An 18372-nucleotide genomic window follows, 5' to 3' on the forward strand; every position below is an offset into this window, starting at 1 on the left:
CTGTGTCAAAATTAGGGAAGCACAAAACCGCTGAATAACTTAAGTTCTGCTCTACAAATTAGTCCATGAAGTGCAGATCAGGCACAAAACTCGGGTGGAAGTTTGGTTTTGTGTAAAAAGATGTCTGGCTATTAATTTTCACTCCAATAGACAGAATGACATTTTGATTACTTCTTCAAGAGTTCTAAAAGTTCCTTGCAATATGATGCTATTGTGGGAAGCCTAAGATGAAGAGATGATCTGTGACTTTGTGCAATCCTTTATCATAGGGAAAAGCTAACTCTTAGCTCTTGTGAGTGTGACCCCATTCACACATGCGGTAGCAGCCCATATGGCAGGGCCAGCTGCTGTGGGGTCTGCCTCCTGACACTGGTGCCTCCGCTGCTTACCTGGGTGGGACTCTGGGGTAGGGCAGCAGAATGGTCTAGACTGTGTGCGTGCACTGCTGGTGTGCCGACACTGACCTGTCCGCGATCCCAGTCCTGCCCAGGTAAGATGCAGGGATGCCAGTGTTGGGAGGTTGCTCTTGGGATGCTACTCCACACACGAAAATGATCGCTTAAGGTTGCAGTCATGTTGTAGCCTCCTTGAAAGGCTAGCAGGTTAATACAGTTGGTAGGCTGGGTGCCAGCTATGGGCAACCTGGTGCCTCTGGATGTTGTTGGACTCTGGCTCCCCTTAGCTTCCCAGTACAGCATGGCCGGCGTTCAGGGCAGCAGGTTTCTCATCTCCCCACGCGGCAGCACCTCCTTTGCCTTCTTCTCTTCTTGGGTCTCCGTCCATAGTAACTATGCTTTATGGGCATGGCCTGAAACATGACTTGTCCATACCAATTATGACCAGATGGCAACAGTGCAGATGAACCCAAAGGAAGGAGAGAAAAGTGGGACCATCTAGTTCAGGGGTCTGCAACCTTTAAGACAAAAAGAGCCACTTGGACCCGTTTCCGAAGAAAAAAAAACTGGGAGCCGCAAAACTCGTCATTATAAAAATAACTTTTTTGTCACTTTTTTTTATTATTTCTTTTTTTGACCCCTCAGAATTACTCCTCCTCATAGAAATAAACGTTAAATTAACAAGTTACCTTTTTGTGTGTGTGTGCCCCCTTTCAATGCAGTGACCAGCGTACATGCCCCTTACAATGTAGCGGGCGGGCAGGCGGGAAGGTGACGTTAGGACGGTGCGTGACTAACGCACACACCGCCCCCATGTGACGTCACAGCCAGTACAGCGCTCGCCACAGTGGGGAGTGTCGGGGCACACAATGCGCCTCCTCCCCTCGCTAGTATCCGCCCCGGAGCCGCGACAAAGGTGTAAAAGAGCCACATGCGGCTCCAGAGCCGCGGGTTGCAGACCCCTGATCTAGTTCATTAGAGCTGTGCTGCTGCTCCCACTAATATGGTCTCCTGAGGCTCTCAAAAGGTCTCCATGCCAGTCCACCTCCCAGAACACCAGCAGGAGAGCAGCAGCACTGGGGAAGTCAGGGTTAACCTTTCCTCTGTGCCAGGGAGGTGGAAGCTGTGCCCTTCAGATGACGCTGGATCACAGCTCCCATCATAAAGGCAAAAGGTAAAGGTAAAGGTAAAGGACCCCTGGACAATCGTCCAGTCAAACTTGACTATGGGGTGCGGCTTTCATCTCTCTTTTCAGCCCAAGGGAGCCAGCATTTGTCCACAGACAGCTTTCCGGGTCATGTGGGTAGCATGACTAAACCGCTTCTGGCACAACAGGACACTGTGACAGAAACCAAAGTGCATGGAAATGCTATTTACTTTCCCCGCCACTGCAGTACCTATTTATCTACTTGTGCTGGCATGCTTTCGAACTGCTAGGTTGGCAGTAGCTGGGACAGAGCAATGGGAGCTCACCCTGTCATACAGATTCAAACTGCTGACCTTCTGATTGGCAAGCCCAAGAGGCTCAGTGGTTTAGACCACAGTGCCACCTGTGTCCCTCACGGCTTCCATCATATCTGCCCATAGGCATCCTGGCTGCGTCTGAAAGGAGCGGGAGTTTCTGGAGGGCCTCAGGATGCCTTTTTCTGCCCAGTGTCTTTTGCTGATGTGATTCCTCTCCCATCCAAAGCTATTTGCGTCAGAGCAGAAAAAATGCAGGCATGGCATGAGGCTAATAGTACCTTTGGAGGGGAAGAGATTTAGATTGCAGAATTGGCAGGGGAGATTGGTTAGCTGCTTTTAGGTAAAAATGAAAACATCGGGAGATGTGATTATGGGTTTCCTACTTTGTGTATCTTTTGGCCCTGACAGCAAGATTCCTGATTTGTCTCCCCTGTGAGCATACCAAGGAACCAGCAGCGTAAGGAGGGTTGAGGGCACCTGTGGTACCCTGCCCTCATTGCAAACTGGAAATCGATTCAAAATGCATATTAAAGATAATGGAATATATTGATGGTTGTCATTTTGCAAGCTTCTCTTGACTGAATGGGATAATTAGGCATGTTCACAAAAAGGAAGCTGGAAAAGCCAAATAGTGGCTTGGTCAGTGTCTGAATGAGAGCATCAGACCAGGCTGAGTGGCATCACTGTGATTTCTCATTCTGGCATCCCTGCAGCTGGGAAGGGACAGTGGCTCAGTGGGTAGAGCACATGCTTTGTCTGCAGTAGGTCCCAATCTTTGGTATCTCCAGTGAAAAGGACGAGGTAACCAGTGATGAGTGGGACCTCCCTGAGACCCTGGAGAGCCACTGCCAGTCAGTGTAGACAGTATTGGGCTAGATGGACAAGTCATCTGATCTTGTATAAGACAACTTGATTGCTGGCTGTGTGTCCACAGTCTAATGCATTAAAGCATCTTTGGCAGTTGAATCCTGCTAGCAGGTGAGGAGAGAGCTGAGGGCATGTGTGATGGACAGTGGATTTTCATGTAGCACCTTTTGAGCTGTCTTATTATAGAGCAGTAGGGGAAGTCCATCTTAGCTAGAGAGGTATAAAATCAGGAGCCTGCCTTGAATGTAGAAATGATTGGCTATGGCACTCTGAGGAATGTTCTGGGATGCTCTCCGTCAATGTGTCATTTCGTGGCAGATGAATGTGGAAGCTGAGCTGGTGAGGGCTTTGCTTAATGCAGGGATGGGGGACCCAAGGCCTTCCAAATGTTGCGGGACTACAACTCCCAGCAGCCCTGACCACCCCCATGCTGCCTGGGGTGGACAGGAGTTGGAGTTGAGCCACATCTGGAGGGCCACAGCTCCCCCCCTCCGGTTTAACATCATGTGGCTTTGTGGGGAAAGGAGAAGGCCTATTCTGTGGCTGAGGAGGAGGAGGAGGAGGACTGGCCGAGGTGTTGCAGTCGTCTTTGCCTGGCCCTTTCCACATCTTCTTTTCATTTACATGTATAGTGGGTTGTGCCATCCTGAGCTGCTGCTCATAAAGTTGCACCGATGCAACAGAATTCCAGTCTTGAGCCTGATCCCAGACGCCAGTTAGAGTAGCACCAAACATTATATATGATGTGGGGATGTAGCCCCAAATGACATCCCTGCCGTGGGCTCTTCCCCACTTCTCGGTCATGTCCAGCCACACTTGCCCATGCCATGGTGTCATTCACCCTGTTGTGCATTTGCACTCTCACACCACCAGCATCTAGGGATCAGGTGTAGCAGCAAAGAAAAGCCATGAGGGGATGTTGTGGTGCCATGGGGGGAGCATGCCTAAACATTATAGGGAGAGCTGGGAGAGTTTGATGTGGAGCAGCTGTTTTTGGCATCAGCCCTGCATCACCGTTAAGACCCAATCCCCCGGTTTTTGTTTTGAAAGATTTAAATTGATTTAGTCCTATAAATGTCAATATGGCTAAAATGAGTTCAGGCTGAAGTGTTCTCTTGAACTGATTTGTAGTTCACAGCCAGAGCTGATATTGTTTTATTTATATCCTTAGATTTGTTATATCAGGCTCCCTTGCCCAAATGAAAATGTAATCTACAAATCACTTGAATGTGGCTAGGATCAAAGCATAATAGCATGTTATGTATGAGCTGCCTTAAAAACCTGTGTGGCATGAAAAATGAGGCATAGGTAATCAATAGCTGGTTACCGTGCTCTGTATTAGAGTGATTTAATTGCTCACATCTAGATTTTCCTTCCGCTGGAAATTTGTATGAGACCTTTTTCGTTTTCTGCCATTGGCTCTTGTCCCTGTAACTGACCAGAGGAGCTTCATTCATAAAACATAATGTGTTTAGAGGGAACTTTATACACACTGTGATTTGGGACACTCATTTCCTTTAAGAATTCAGTCTAGTCCTGTTTAACGCCCCCCCCCCCCCGCAAACTCAGGACAGTTACTCAAAAGTCAGTTTATTTATTAATGAGATTTACATGTCACTCATTACATATATTTTCTGGGAGGCTATAAGTGATAATTATATACAAGTACAATGAATATTTTCTGATCTTTTGTTAGTTGGTACACAAAGCAGCAAGGTCATTGCAGCACCATGGACAGCTCCTTGTGCCTACTGGCTCCAACAAAACCGGATTTGGGGAGGGGGGAGAGGGACTCCACTAAGGCCCTTGAACATTTGCCTCCAATGCAACCCTCCTAAGTTTGAAGAATGGAGATTCTTATAGGAACAGACACCACTTCTCTTTTCTCCCACCCAAGTAACTCCCATGTGTCAGGAGCAGCAGTGCTGAAGGCCCTTGGGCTCAGGGGAAAGTGCTCCCCAGGGTTCTGGCTCCAGTTCTGCAGGTTCTTGTCTGCCAAGTACATGTGAACTTCCCCTCCATCCCTCCATGGTTTCCTTATTTTCCCTTACCCTGCTGCATATTGTAACTTAACATCCCACTTTCATCCTAACTTAATATCTTTTAAAAATAAATTTTTTTATAAGCTTTTACAACATACAAAATAAAGATAAAAATAAATCACAATCATTCTCTTATTTTGACTACCCTCCCACTCTTTCTGTGGTTCCTTCTTTATATTTTAATTTACTTCATATACAAATTATACCAATTTGTTATACAGTATTGGCCTGAATATAAGCGGCACTCCCCCCCCCCCCAAATTCTGATCGTGAAAAGTTAAAGTGTGGCTTATATTTGCAACCTTACACGGCCGGAAAAGCGACGCAGCTCCCCCCCCAAAGCAGCCCAGGAGCGCGGGGCAAGGGCGCGCAGCCCACCCACCACTCCAAAGCCTCCCTTGAGCCACTGGAGAGAAGGGGAAGGGGGGGGAAGGCTGCCGGCAAAGCGGCATGACTCCCCCCCCCCCCGAGAGCACCCTGGGAGTGCGGGGCAACAGCGCCCTTCCTGTCCGCAGCTCCCAAGCCTCCCCCGAGCCATCAAATTTTAAAGGTGCAGTTTATTTGCAGGTGCGGCTTATATTCGGGCCAATACGGTATATGTAATTATTTTATTATTATTACTTTGCATTGTTTACATTAACCCTGCTAATGTCTTAATTTGTTTACAATAACTTTATGCTATAAATGAGTTCCATTCTTTCTTTAAAACTTTATCTTCTTGATTTCTTGTTCTTCCGGTATATAACATTCTATCAGCAGTGGCCATACATAAATACCTTTTTATTTTGCTTAGGTAACTCTAATCCCATTATTCCCAAAAGAAAAGCCTCTGTTTTCTTAATAAAGGTTAACTTAAACATTTTAAAAAATTCATTATCTATCACTTCCCGGTAGACTTTTGCCTTATTGCAAGTCCACCACATATGGAAAAAGGTACCTTCTTTTTCTTAACATTTCCAACAAGTACTCGATTCAGTTTTGTACATTTTTGCTAGCCTATTAGGTGTTAAGTAGCATCTATACATCATTTTCACATAATTTCCCCTCAAATTATAACAGGCTGTAAACTTTATATCATTATTCCATGATTGCTCCCATGCCTCTATTGCAATATTATGACCAATATCCATTGCCCAATGTATCATTGAAGATTTCACTTGTTTGTCTTTTGTTTCCCATTCTAATAACATCTTATACATTTTTGACAACACGTTAACATTGCATTCTAGCAGGTTTCTCTTTAATTGGAAGATTTTCTTTATTTTAAACACTTCATTCAGATGTTGATACTGTAACCAAGTTGTTAACCTTCCTTGTAACTCTTCAAACTCTTTTAATTTAATTTCACCACCCTCCTCCTTTAGTAAATCTCTATAGGTCACCCAATTTTCAGTCATATTTTTCTGTTTCACATCTATGGCTTCTAATGGTGAGAGCCAAAGTGGTGTTTTGTTTTCCAAAAGCTGTTTATATTTATCTCATATTCTATATAGGTTTTTCCTAATTATATGCTTCAAAAAGCTTCTGTGTACTTTTGTCTTCCCATACCACGTGCCATATGCTTGCCAACCAAAACTGTTTTCATGACCTTCCAGGTCTAAAATATAAGGATTCCTTAAAGACAACCATTCCTTTAACCAGACGAGACAAGACACCTCATAATATATTCTCATGTTCAGCAGAGTATCCTAACAGTATCGAAATTATTTTTCACTGCTGTTTACAGTTCAAATCCTACTTGCATATTAATCTGGTTACTATCTTCCTTCAAATATTCTACATAAGGTTTCACTCCTCCCTAGACACTGACTCCTCCTGATCTTTAATTTTCATTGTTAAACTTCTGTCAATTTGTTTGCCAGTCTTCCTTGGTTGGTATTTCTTTGTCTTTCCACTTTTTGCTCTTCTTGCTGTCATCACATATAGTAATAAACTGACCAACTTACTGGGTTATTTGCATTTTAAAAAAACCCCCATTGATGCTCCTGGTCTCAACATCTCTGTCAGAATAAAGGAGGAGAGAGTGTTTTCTCTCTGCCTCCAGCCTAATTAGTTAGAAAAGATCACTAGAGCATTTGACCGGGTTAAATCACCCCCCATCTCATAATCCTCCTTTTGTTCTTTTCTTAAAGAAGCTTAGTGTTCTTAAAGAAGTGTAGTGTTTTTTTTGTACATTTAATTCCTGTTCACATGTAAATATAGATCACACACGTGTCTCTAAAGATTATGGAAGCCCCTTTTAGCTGAGGAGATCTTTTAATAGCATTGTATGCTGTTAAGCAGTTAATCAGGTTAAGGGGAAAATGTCTTATCTGCAAGATGAGGAGAAGTGATGTGTCCTCTCTTCAGAGGGAAGGAGGAAAATTACCTGCTTTCAACCATTTGTTCTACAGTGATTACAAGATAGGCAAGATGAGAGCCATTATGTTGTTCTTAGTGTTTGCACTTGAACAATAGTACTTATCTATCTTGTAGAAAAGCTATTTCCTGAGAGTCCATCGCACTCTATAGTGCAAAGGGGGGGGGGACCTTCAGGCTCAGGGGCCAAATGTGGCCCCCCATCTTCTCTCTCCAGTTCATGGAGAGCCCATATCCACACCCCCATTTGCTCAGGCCACGCCTCTTGGCAGCCCTCTTTGCATGTGTCCTTGACGTCTCTGGCTTGCCAGGTTGGGAGGTGGAGAAATGAGTGTAGAGAAACCTTTGTGTGGCATTGTGAGCTGAGTTCTATACTAAAGTAAGTATTGCATGTGCACACATTTCTAGTTTTTGCCTCTAGTTCCTCCCACCACCGGTGTGCAGTCCCTGGAAGGCTGCCCCTGAGTGAATGTGGACTTTGGATGGAAAGAGGCTTCCCTAGCCCTCCTCTAGCGGGGCCAAGAAGCAACCCAGCCTTAAGGATGTAAAAAGGTAAAGGTACCCCTGACCATTAGGTCCAGTCACCGACGACTCGGGTTGCGGTGCTCATCTCGCTTTACTGGCCGAGGGAGCCGGCTTACAGCTTCCAGGTCATGTGGCCAGCATGACTAAGCCGTTTCTGATGAAACCAGAGCAGCGCACGGAAACGCCATTTACCTTCCCGCCGGAGTGGTACCTATTTATCTACTTGCACTTTGACGTGCTTTCGAACTGCTAGGTTGGCAGGAGCAGGGACTGAGCAACGGGAGCTCACCCCATCGCGGGGATTCAAACCACCGACCTTCTGATCGGTAAGTCCTAGGCTCTGTGGTTTAACCCACAGCGCCACCCGCGTCCCGTAAGGATGTAAAATGGTGTAAATGGCCACTTGTCAAGAAAATCTGACACATTTGAAATATTTCACTTCAAAAGAGAGAAGTCCCCCAAAAGGATTGGGAAAAACAGGGCCAGCCCAATATATTTTGGCACCTGAGGCAGACCCCAAAATTGTGCCCCCCCCCAGGGAAAAAGGGGTGAAGAAGATCTACATTAGGAACATGCGGAAAAGGAAGATCTACATCAACACCTGCTGCCCCAGTGTATCCAGCTGCCTGAGGCAGTCACTTCCCCATGCCTCATGGATGGACCAGCCCTGTGTAAAAAGGAAGTTGCTGAAAGGCAAAGGCAACAGGGTCAGACCTCTCCAGAATGCTCGGAAGTTGTTTGAAAACACACTATTAGGATCTCAACGGGAGTGTTGATACCAGGAATCAGAACCAAGATGATGCTTGCATTGTTACTGAGCAGAGTCCAGGAAGTTGGAGGAGGCTTATTCCCTGACAGTGGTGCGTGGAATTACATTCTTGTGCAATTCCTGGTGTATCAGTGATGGTATCAGTGGATCTGAGCCTGGCTGCATATTCCACTTGCCACACAACACATACACAAGCTCTAATTGTTGAGAGCTCCTGAAAGGTGCCTCTTCACAGGCAAGGAAAAGTGGAGGAATTTGCCCTGACACCATACAGCTAGGGAAGGAGGCACAGCTAGCAGGTGGATCTAAGTATCTCATAGAATCATAGAATCATAGAATCATAGAATCATAGAGTTGGAAGAGACCACAAGGGCCATCGAGTCCAACCCCCTGCCAAGCAGGAAACACCATCAGAGCACTCCTGACATATGGTTGTCAAGCCTCTGCTTAAAGACCTCCAAAGAAGGAGACTCCACCACACTCCTTGGCAGCAAATTCCACTGTCGAACAGCTCTTACTGTCAGGAAGTTCTTCCTAATGTTTAGGTGGAATCTTCTTTCTTGTAGTTTGTATCCATTGCTCTGTGTCCGCTTCTCTGGAGCAGCAGAAAACAACCTTTCTCCCTCCTCTATGTGACATCCTTTTATATATTTGAACATGGCTATCATATCACCCCTTAACCTCCTCTTCTCCAGGCTAAACATGCCCAGCTCCCTTAGCCGTTCCTCATAAGGCATCGTTTCCAGGCCTTTGACCATTTTGGTTGCCCTCCTCTGGACACGTTCCAGTTTGTCAATGTCCTTCTTGAACTGTGGTGCCCAGAACTGGACACAGTACTCCAGGTGAGGTCTGACCAGAGCAGAATACAGTGGCACTATTACTTCCCTTGATCTAGATGCTATACTCCTATTGATGCAGCCCAGAATTGCATTGGCTTTTTTAGCTGCCGCGTCACACTGTTGGCTCATGTCAAGTTTGTGGTCAACCAAGACTCCTAGATCCTTTTCACATGTAGTGCTCTCAAGCCAGGTGTCACCCATCTTGTATTTGTGCCTCTCATTTTTTTTGCCCAAGTGCAATACTTTACATTTCTCCCTGTTAAAATTCATCTTGTTTGTTTTGGCCCAGTTCTCTAATCTGTCAAGGTCGTTTTGAAGTGTGTTCCTGTCCTCTGGGGTGTTAGCCACCCCTCCCAGTTTGGTGTCATCTGCAAATTTGATCAGGATGCCCTTGAGTCCATCATCCAAGTCGTTGATAAAGATGTTGAATAAGACCGGGCCCAAGACAGAACCCTGTGGCACCCCACTAGTCACTCTTCTCCAGGATGAAGAGGAACCATTGATGAGCACCCTTTGGGTTCGGTCAGTCAGCCAGTTACAAATCCACTGAGTGGTAGCATAGTCAAGACCGCATTTTACCAGCTTCTTTACAAGAATATCATGGGGCACCTTGTCAAATGCCTTGCTGAAATCAAGGTAGGCTACATCCACTGCGTTCCCTTCATCTACCAGGCTTGTAATTCTGTCAAAAAACGAGATCAGGTTAGTCTGACATGACTTCTTTTTCAGAAATCCATGCTGACTATTGGTGATCACAGCATTCCTTTCCAGGTGCTCACAGACTGTTTGCTTAATGATCTGCTCCAGAATCTTCCCTGGTATTGATGTCAGACTGACTGGGCGGTAATTATTTGGGTCCTCTCTTTTCCCCTTTTTGAAAATAGGGACAACATTTGCCCTCCTCCAGTCTGCCGGGACTTCGCCTGTTCTCCAGGAATTCTCAAAGATGACTGCCAGTGGTTCTGAAATCACATCTGCCAGTTCTTTTAATACTCTTGGATGCAGTTCATCTGGCCCTGGAGACTTGAATACATCTAGACTAGCCAAGTATTCTTGTACTATCTCCTTAGTTATTCTGGGCTGTGTTTCCTCTGCTGAATCATTTGCTCCAAATTCTTCAGGTCGGGCATTGTTTTCTTTATCGGAGAAGACTGAGGCAAAGAAGGCATTGAGGAGTTCAGCCCTTTCTGTGTCCCCTGTTTGCATTTCACCATCTTCTCCTCTGAGTGACCCCACTGTTTCTTTGTTCTTCCTTTTGCTACGAACATACCCATAAAAGCCTTTTTTGTTGCTTTTAACCTCTCTAGCAAGCCTGAGTTCATTCTGTGCTTTAGCTTTTCTGACTTTGTGTCTACACGTGCTGGCTATTTGTTTGACTTCCTCTTTGGTGGTTTCCCCCCTTTTCCATTTTTTGTACACATCCTTTTTTAATCTTAACTCAGTTAAAAGTTCTTTAGATAGCCACCCTGGCTTCTTTAGGCACCTTCCATGTTTCCGTCTCATTGGTATTGCCTGAAGTTGTGCTTTTACTATCTCCCTCTTAACAAACTCCCAGCCATCATGAACTCCCTTTCCTTTTAGTATTACTGTCCATGGGATCTCACCCAGCACTTCCCTAAGTTTTATGAAGTCGGCTTTCTTAAAGTCGAGAAATTGAGTCCTAGTATGCTTGGCTGCTCCTTTCCGCTGTATAGTAAACTTCAGAAGAGCATGATCACTCGCGCCTAATGATCCTTCCACTTCTACCCCACTAACCAGGTCATCAACATTGGTTAGGACCAGATCTAAAATGGCTGTTCCTCTTGTAGCTTCTCCCACTTTCTGGACAATGAAGTTGTCTGCAAGGCCAGTGAGGAATCTGTTTGACCTTATGCTCTTGGCTGAGTTTGACATCCAACAAATATCCGGGTAATTGAAGTCCCCCATTACTACTATCTCCCTTCCTTTTGCATGCTTGGCCATCTGTTCCAGGAAGGCATCATCTATGTCCTCCGTTTGGCTTGGGGATCTATAGTAAACTCCCACAATGAGGTCACTGTTATTCTTCTCTCCCTTAATTTTGACCCAAATGCTCTCACTTTGGCTTTGAGGTTCTAAATCTTGGATCTCTTCACAGGTATACACATCCCTGACATATAACGCCACTCCTCCTCCTTTCTTGTCTGGTCTGTTTCTCTGAAATAGATTGTATCCCTCCATTATTACATTCCAATCGTGGGACTTATCCCACCAGGTTTCAGTGATGCCTATTATGTCATATTTAGTTTGCTGTACCAAGAGCTCAAGCTCATCTTGTTTATTTCCCATACTTTGCGCATTAGTGTACAGACATTGAAGTCCATTAATCATTCCCCCGTGTCTCTTCTTTAAGGATTTTTTCCTCCCACCACTAGGTCTGCGTGCTGTTTGCTCCATTCGGTCTATGACATTTGGATGATCATCTTCATCAATTGATAGACTCCTACCTTCAGGAGCACTGTCTCCCTCCCCCACATTAGTCAGTTTAAAGCCCTCCTGATGAGGTTTCTGAGATTTTTTGCAAAAACATTCCTACCAACCGTTGTGAGGTGCAGCCCATCGCTTGCCAGAAGTCCATCTTCAAGAAACTGCATTCCGTGATCTAAGAATCCAAACCGTTCCTGTTTACACCATTTGCGAAGCCAGTTGTTCACTTCCACTATTTTTCCCTCTCTCCCTGGGCCACGTCGTTCAACTGGGAGGACAGATGAGATGACAATTTGTGCATTTAATTGCTTCAATTTCCTGCCCAGAGCCTCGTAATCTCTTTTGATCTTCTGGAGGCTATTGCTTGCAGTGTCATTGGTTCCCACATGAACCAAGAGGAAGGGGTATTTGTCAGTGGGTTTTATGATTCCTTGCAGTCGTTCAGTTACATCTTGGATCTTAGCCCCGGGGAGACAGCACACTTCCCGAGACATCTTGTCAGGCCCACAGATCACTGCTTCTGTTCCCCTCAGTAGGGAATCCCCTATCACCACTACACGCCTCCTCTTAGGTCTGGTCGGGGTTCTTCCGTGAGCTGTCCGTTCCAAGGTCGCCTGCACATTCCCTGAAGACTGCCTTTGCTGCTCGTCTTCATATACCTGATCGACTGTAATGAGGGAGAGATCCTCAAATGGAGTCTGCTCTTCGTCTTCCATGCTAGGGGAAAGGACCTCAAAGCGATTGCGTATTTCTAAACAATCAGAGCGAACCCTGGGCCTCCTACTTCTTTGAGTCTGTTTATTTCGCTTAGCTAATCTCTGCTGATCTTCAACTGCCAGAGCAGACTGTGCTGTGCTGAATTTCCAGAAGGCTTGATTTTTGATGCAAAAACGTTTGTCTGCTGCGGGTGGTGCAAAATTCTCGGCTTTGCACTCTTCCGGTATTTCCCCATGTCACTTCACCGGCATTGTTTCCCCTGCTCCTGCGCAGCTTTAGCACCCCCCAACCCCACCCCAAAGGGGTGCCCTTACTGCACGGTGCATTGTGGGTTGTGAAGTGAGCATGATGATGTCATGGTGCTTTGGAGCAAGTCAGACTTTACTGTGTGATGATGTGGCTGAGATGATGTGGCTCCCATTGCTGTCACTCTGATGGGGGGGGGGTGCAAGAGGCAATTTGTCCCTGTGGCCCTTGGCCTTCCAGCACTGAGCAGTAAGAAGGTCATTCTGATCCAATGTTAGTCTCGTCCGTTATGCATGACTAGTGGGGCAAAAGGTGGGCGTCTTCCATCCTCATTTGACATGCCTTTCAGTGGAATATGCATCAGTACCACAGCTGTGCTTGCATTTTGTCCCCGCTGGTCAGTGTTGTATAATGTGTAGCCAGGGTCCCCGTCCCCCCCCCCCCCCGCACACAAAAAATCAGTACAATAGCATAAAAGCAAAGGGTGTGTGTGTAGAGACCATGCTTTGGTTTCCTCGGGTCATCAAAATGCATAATGGAAGAAAGTACGAAGTGTCTTTGCTATTGTTGAAGAAACACAAATTGCAACGATTGGAAGGAGAACATTGATAAAACTGTCCTGCTGAGCTAAGTGGTTGTCAGAGGGGGATGGAGCAGATTATCACCATTTATTGCAGAGAAGGAGTGTGCTCAGTGCAGTCAAGCAGGGCACCATAGCAGCAAAAGGGATGATAATAAATGCCCCCCTTCATCCTTAGGTGGTCTTATAATGTTAAGATTAGTACAGTTGCTGCAGTTGTATCTGGCTTTCCTTAGGCCTGTGCTTTCCAGATGAAGGAAGATCCTGTTACGTTGTGTGCTTGAGAAATTCTTACAACATTGTTGGACGACACAGATACCTTTTCACCGTCAGAACAGTACAAGTCAATGCATCGTGGAAGCTATCTGGAAATGAACATCTATCTATTTTTGGCCTTGCTCTCCATGTTACTGTTAACCTTTTCAGCTGAATCTTACAAATTGATTTTGGTATGCTTCCTGGAATACTTGGAAAAATGTCAGCCTTCCATTAAGAAAATTATGCAGGTTAACTCTTAGTTTGGTTTTCACTAGAAATAGACCCCTTCAGCTCCTAGCATTACACCTCAGACTAACCATAGTCTTTGCAAAAACGCAAAAGCTGAGAGGAAAGGCCGGCCGGTTGCAACCTAGATTTGCCTTCTGCCTTGCTGCTGAAGGGGGAAAGGAGGCAAGCACAGCTTTCCCTGCTGGTCCCTTTACTGTTATCTATAGACATCTTCCCTTCTATTCATAGACCAAATGGAGCAAACAGCACGCAGACCTAGTGGTGGGAGGAAAAAATCCTTAAAGAAGAGACACGGGGGAATGATTAATGGACTTCAATGTCTGTACACTAATGCGCAAAGCATGGGAAATAAACAAGATGAGCTTGAGCTCTTGGTACAGCAAACTAAATATGACATAATAGGCATCACTGAAACCTGGTGGGATAAGTCCCACGATTGGAATGTAATAATGGAGGGATACAATCTATTTCAGAGAAACAGACCAGACAAGAAAGGAGGAGGAGTGGCGTTATATGTCAGGGATGTGTATACCTGTGAAGAGATCCAAGATTTAGAACCTCAAAGCCAAAGTGAGAGCATTTGGGTCAAAATTAAGGGAGAGAAGAATAACAGTGACCTCATTGTGGGAGTTTACTATAGATCCCCAAGCCAAACGGAGGACATAGATGATGCCTTCCTGGAACAGATGGCCAAGCATGCAAAAGGAAGGGAGATAGTAGTAATGGGGGACTTCAATTACCCGGATATTTGTTGGATGTCAAACTCAGCCAAGAGCATAAGGTCAAACAGATTCCTCACTGGCCTTACAGACAACTTCATTGTCCAGAAAGTGGGAGAAGCAACAAGAGGAACAGCCATTTTAGATCTGGTCCTAACCAATGTTGATGACCTGGTTAGTGGGGTAGAAGTGGAAGGATCATTAGGCGCAAGTGATCATGCTCTTCTGAAGTTTACTATACAGCGGAAAGGAGCAGCCAAGCATACTAGGACTCAATTTCTTGACTTTAAGAAAGCCGACTTCATAAAACTTAGGGAAGTGCTGGGTGAGATCCCATGGACAGTAATACTAAAAGGAAAGGGAGTTCATGATGGCTGGGAGTTTGTTAAGAGGGAGATAGTAAAAGCACAACTTCAGGCAATACCAATGAGACGGAAACATGGAAGGTGCCTAAAGAAGCCAGGGTGGCTATCTAAAGAACTTTTAACTGAGTTAAGATTAAAAAAGGATGTGTACAAAAAATGGAAAAGGGGGGAAACCACCAAAGAGGAATTCAAACAAATAGCCAGCACGTGTAGACACAAAGTCAGAAAAGCTAAAGCACAGAATGAACTCAGGCTTGCTAGAGAGGTTAAAAGCAACAAAAAAGGCTTTTATGGGTATGTTCGTAGCAAAAGGAAGAACAAAGAAACAGTGGGGTCACTCAGAGGAGAAGATGGTGAAATGCAAACAGGGGACACAGAAAGGGCTGAACTCCTCAATGCCTTCTTTGCCTCAGTCTTCTCCGATAAAGAAAACAATGCCCGACCTGAAGAATTTGGGGCAAATGATTCAACAGAGGAAACACAGCCCAGAATAACTAAGGAGATAGTACAAGAATACTTGGCTAGTTTAGATGTATTCAAGTCTCCAGGGCCAGATGAACTGCATCCAAGAGTATTAAAAGAACTGGCAGATGTGATCTCAGAACCACTGGCAGTCATCTTTGAGAATTCCTGGAGATCAGGCGAAGTCCCGGCAGACTGGAGGAGGGCAAATGTTGTCCCTATTTTCAAAAAGGGGAAAAGAGAGGACCCAAATAATTACCGCCCAGTCAGTCTGACATCAATACCAGGGAAGATTCTGGAGCAGATCATTAAGCAAACAGTCTGTGAGCACCTAGAAAGGAATGCTGTGATCACCAATAGTCAGCATGGATTTCTGAAAAATAAGTCATGTCAGACTAACCTGATCTTGTTTTTTGACAGAATTACAAGCCTGGTAGATGAAGGGAACGCAGTGGATGTAGCCTACCTTGATTTCAGCAAGGCATTTGACAAGGTGCCCCATGATATTCTTGTAAAGAAGCTGGTAAAATGCGGTCTTGACTATGCTACCACTCAGTGGATTTGTAACTGGCTGACTGACCGAACCCAAAGGGTGCTCATCAATGGTTCCTCTTCATCCTGGAGAAGAGTGACTAGTGGGGTGCCACAGGGTTCTGTCTTGGGCCTGGTCTTATTCAACATCTTTATCAACGACTTGGATGATGGACTCAAGGGCATCCTGATCAAATTTGCAGATGACACCAAACTGGGAGGGGTGGCTAACACCCCAGAGGACAGGATCACACTTCAAAACGACCTTGACAGACTAGAGAACTGGGCCAAAACAAACAAGATGAATTTTAACAGGGAGAAATGTAAAGTATTGCACTTGGGCAAAAAAAATGAGAGGCACAAATACAAGATGGGTGACACCTGGCTTGAGAGCAGTACATGTGAAAAGGATCTAGGAGTCTTGATTGACCACAAACTTGACATGAGCCAACAGTGTGACGCGGCAGCTAAAAAAGCCAATGCAATTCTGGGCTGCATCAATAGGAGTATAGCATCTAGATCAAGGGAAGTAATAGTGCCACTGTATTCTGCTCTGGTCAGACCTCACCTGGAGTACTGTGTCCAGTTCTGGGCCCCACAGTTCAAGAAGGACACTGACAAACTGGAACGTGTCCAGAGGAGGGCAACCAAAATGGTCAAAGGCCTGGAAACGATGCCTTATGAGGAATGGCTAAGGGAGCTGGGCATGTTTAGCCTGGAGAAGAGGAGGTTAAGGGGTGATATGATAGCCATGTTCAAATATATAAAAGGATGTCACATAGAGGAGGGAGAAAGGTTGTTTTCTGCTGCTCCAGAGAAGCGGACACGGAGCAATGGATCCAAACTACAAGAAAGAAGATTCCACCTAAACATTAGGAAGAACTTCCTGACAGTAAGAGCTGTTTGACAGTGGAATTTGCTGCCAAGGAGTGTGGTGGAGTCTCCTTCTTTGGAGGTCTTTAAGCAAAGGCTTGACAACCATATGTCAGGAGTGCTCTGATGGTGTTTCCTGCTTGGCAGGGGGTTGGACTCGATGGCCCTTGTGGTCTCTTCCAACTCTATGATTCTATGATTCTATTCTCCAACTCCAACTCTCACATCATGAATCAATGTCATTTTCTTCCTTGGTTGGAGAAGGACCCCCCCCCACGCTAAATAGGCATGTGCCTTCTGGAACCATCCATGTTTATCATAAGAAACAATGTGTTGATATTTTCTCTCTCTGCAATGGAAAGTCTGTTCAATAGCATATTGGATTCATTTTACATGGCATTTCATACTGTTTCATCAGCTCAGATGACCACATCCCTTTGGGGTGTCTATGAAGGGGCTCTTCCCAGCAAAGCTAGAAACAAGGGGGAGAGGACAACTCGCTATTTTTGTTTGTGAGCTTTCAGATTCCCTTTTTGTTACATCTAACCAGTGATGTGTTAGCTACCAACTGCACTTTGTGTTTCTAAGGGGTGTTTATTTAGTGAATTTAATGCAAAAGGACATTATCACTATAGTGGAGGTTTTTGGTTGTTGTGTTTAAATTCCCCATGAGGCTTGTATGAAGTCAGGCACATTGTGCTGCTGCAGAAAGAATTGCACTGGCTGCCCACCAGGTGCTGGCTGAGCTTCGAGGGCTGGCATTGGGGCACAAAGGCCTGTGTGGCTTGGGACCAGGATCCCTACAAGTCGCCTCTTTCCTTACATCCTCAGCCAATCACTGTTCTGCAGGGGAGGCATTTTGCAGATACCGTCCTATCAGGAGCAGGGCTGGAAGAATCCGTTAATTTCAGTCCTTTCCGTTTTTTATTTCTCTAATCTTGAATTCAGTTCTCCAAATTTATGCAGCAATTTTCTTTTTATTTTATTAAAAAAAATAAAATCCTAGTGAGAATTTAGTGTAAATTTCTCCTAATAAACACATTTTGGGGGCAGTTTTGACTAATGGACACATTTTTACAGGAAATTTCTCAACATATAATGTATTTTTGCATATTATTTTCATTTGTTATGCCCACTTTCTCCTAATATTTGCATTTTTGTAAAGATCATTTGGTTGGAGAACTGCATTGCAAAAGTTTGGATAAGTGCAAATGTCTATAGGGTTGCCATAATGTTTTGGAAGGTGGAAATTTGCTAGCATTTAAAGCAGGATCTAACTGAATCAAATTCGTCCCCACCCCTAATCCAGAAGTCCATTCCACACCCCAGTGGAGTAGGCTATATGGTGAGACCCTTCTAGTTCCTGGATCCAGCAAGCATTCAGATTCCTGGAGCAGTCAGGCTAGCTTCCTGCTGAGGTAACGGGTCATCAAGGTAACAAAGGAAGTGGCTTGGTGCCAGAGGACAAATGGGTGGGGCCCCCTCCCTTCACTTTCTGGTAGTGAGAAAGACAAAGAGTTGAGTTGTGTGAGCTGGAAGCTGGAAGCAAGGCAGCAGGCTGGGAAAGCAGGACGGCAGAGCCATGCCTGATTTTTGCTGGAATCCCAGGCTGTGGCTGTGGGAGAAGCAAGACCCTCTTGGGGTGTGAATGCTGTGAGCCCCTCCATT

General features: G+C 45.3%; 1 protein-coding gene across 1 annotated transcript in view; it reads left to right on the forward strand.

Moving 5' to 3' along the window:
• Window positions 1-18372, forward strand: part of ELAPOR2 (endosome-lysosome associated apoptosis and autophagy regulator family member 2) — an 84817-nt gene that overhangs the window by 21648 nt on the left and 44797 nt on the right. The gene's annotated exons all lie outside the window — the stretch shown is intronic.

The sequence above is a fragment of the Podarcis raffonei genome, chromosome 10, assembly GCF_027172205.1.
Source record: "Podarcis raffonei isolate rPodRaf1 chromosome 10, rPodRaf1.pri, whole genome shotgun sequence".
Classification (NCBI taxonomy): Eukaryota; Metazoa; Chordata; class Lepidosauria; order Squamata; family Lacertidae; genus Podarcis; species Podarcis raffonei.